Source organism: Felis catus, chromosome D4 (genome assembly GCF_018350175.1).
Source record: "Felis catus isolate Fca126 chromosome D4, F.catus_Fca126_mat1.0, whole genome shotgun sequence".
NCBI lineage: Eukaryota > Metazoa > Chordata > Mammalia > Carnivora > Felidae > Felis > Felis catus.
Window position 1 is genome coordinate 74,519,398 of NC_058380.1, and position 3,016 is coordinate 74,522,413.

Sequence of the window (3,016 nt, forward strand, 5' to 3'; positions counted from 1 at the left end):
CCACCGGAGCACTGCCAGGTATGGAGCTGCGGCATTTCAGACTCTGCGCTCCCCCTCTTTATAGAGTCTTAATGGAATTTAAACCCTCTCCTTTCTCCTTTCTCCCTTTTTAGTTCAGTCCCTGCGGCTGTTTCCACTTTCCACTTTCTCTCCAGCTGCTTTTGGCAGGGGGGTGCTTTTCCTGTATTCTCCCCTGTCTCCGTCCTCTGCAAGCAAAAACAGCTCCTGCCCCCCCGAGGCTTCTCTCTCCCCCAGTTCACCTCTCTGCGCAGCAGCGTACCTGCTCAGTTCTGTGGTTCAGGTTGTGCAGGTTGTTGTGTTAATCCTCAGATCAGTTTTCTAGGTGTGCAGGATGGTTTAGTGTTGGTCTGGTTAATGTATTTTATGTAATATCCCATTGTAAACACATATCATACTGGCTGTCTATAGATAGAGCTTTGTTCTTTCTTTATATCTATTTTAAAGTTTATTTATTATTTTTTTTTTTTGAGAGAGAGAGACACACAGAGAGAGAGAGAGCGCATGAGCGAGGGAGAGGCAGAGAGAGAGGGAGAGACAGAATTCCAAGCAGCCTCTGTGCTGGCAGGGGCTCCATCCCATATACTGTGAGATCATGACCTGAGCCGAAATCAACAGTCAGATGCTCAACCAACTGAGACACCCAGGTGCCCCTAGAGCTTGGTTATCTCACCCATAGCACTGGACATTTATATACATACGCAAGTTGGTAAAAATACTGTAAAAAGTCTTTGCACAGGAGATTGGGGGATTGTCTTCTGTTTGGGGTGGTTTACCATTCAAGGGTATATGGTCTCATTGCTTCCTTTCCTTTGGGTCTTGAGTAGGAGACTAGTCAGCAGGCTCCTGTACTAATTTTTGGTCCAGGCAGAGAATAATGAAACCTTGAACGGAGGCACTGGCCTGCTTTGACAGGGTGGACTTTGAATCTGCTGATTCCACAGCTCGTGGTCAATAGAGTCAGACTGCTGGGGCGAGAAGCCTGCCTTCTTTCTTAGTTTGCTGTACTACCATGGCCATACCTATTAGCCCCTCGAATCCTCATTTCTTTACCTTTAAAAGGGGGTAATTTCAAAGGTCATAGAGTTGATGTGAGGAATAAATTTGACCATGGATACCGTAAGTAGGAGGGTAGAGAAGAAGCATAAAATAAATGTTGCCTTATTCTTTTCATTATCACCGTTGTTATTATTTGATGTTGAGGGGGAAGGATAAGGAGGAGCATAGGCTGATGACTTTGTGCCTCACTTGCCTGTCTGTGGGTGTGAAATGAGAGAGTTCAGAAAGAGAAGCACATGTTGGTTGAGGACACATTTAGGCTTTTAAAAACTTCTGTTTGGAAATCATTACACATTCACAGGAAGTTGTAAAGAAATGTACAGACTGGCCCAGCGAACCCTTCACCCAGACTCCCCCAGTGTTAACATCTTGCCTCACAAACAATATCATCACAGGGAAATCAAGGCTCCTGTGTATTGCTTTTTTACCGTCACACCCACCCTCTCTCCCCACCATCTCTAACCCCTGGAAACCACTAATCCTTCTCCATTTCTATAATTCTGTCATTTCATGAATGTTACATAAATGGAAACATGCAGTATGTATGTATCTTTTTGAGGTTGCTGCTCTTTCCCCACTCAGCATAGTTTCTTAGAGGTTCATCCAAGTTACAGTGTATATTAGTAGTTTATTCCTTGTAATTGCTGACTCATAATCCATGGTATGGATGGACCACAATGTGTTTAAACATTCACCCACTGAAAGATGTTTAAATGGTTTCCAGTCTTTATTACAAAGCTACAATGAACACTTCAGTACTAGTTTCCAAGTGAGAATAAGTTTTCATTTCTGCGGGTTAAATGCCCAAAGAGTGTGATCGCTGGATTGTATGGTAAATCCATTTTTCGTTCTGAAAGAAAGTGCCAAATTATTTTCCAGAGTGACTGTCCCATTTTTCATTCATATCAGCAAGGTACGAGGGATTCTACTTTTCTGCATCTCCTCTGGTAGGTTCCCCCCCCCCCCCCCATTTTTTATTTTAGCCATTTAGCTAGGTGAGTTCTGGTATCTCATTGTGATGTGAATGTGCCTTTTCCTAATGGCTAATGATGTGGGATATCTCTTAATGTGCTTATTAGTTATTCCTGTATCTTCTTTTGTAAAAGGTCTCTTTGTGCTTTTTGCCCATTTTCTACTAAGGTAGGGTTTTTTTTCTATTTGTATTGTTTTTTTAAATTCAGTTTTTTTTAAGGATGGCTTTATTGAGATAGAATTTGGATACCACAAAATACACTGTTTTAGAAAATTCAGTAGTTTTTAGTACATTCGTAGAGTTGTGCTAGTATCACCCACCATTGTCTAATTCCTGAATATTTCACCTACCCCCAAAGGAAACTCCGTATCCATTAGGCATTGCTCTCTCTTCCCCCTTCCTTCCAGCCCCTGGCACCTACTAGTCTACAAGGATTCGCCTATCCTTGATATTTCATATATATGGAATCTTATGTAGCCTTCCATGTCTGGTTTCTTTCACTTATCACAACCTTTCAAGATTCATCCATACCATAAGATGTATTGGTTCTTCATTTCTCTTGTCAAATAACGTTCCATTGTATGAGTATATCACATTTTATCTATCCATCTGTTGATGGGCATTTGGGTTGTTTCCACTTTTTGACTCTATGAATAATGCTGCTAGAAATATTTGTGTACAAGTCTTTTAATCAGCGTGTTATCATTTTTCTTGGGTATCTATATACCTGGAAGTGAAATTCCTGAGTCATACAGTAACTCTACATTTAGCATTTTGAGAAATTGCCAACCTGTTTCTAGAGTGGCTGTATTGTTTTGCAATGCTTCCAGCCATCTATGAGGGTTCCATTTGCTTTATATCCTTGGCAACACTCACTATTGTCTGTGTTTTATTTTAGCCATCCTGGTGGGCACGAAATAGTGGTATCTCACTATGGTTTTGATTTGTGTTTTCCTAATGACTAAT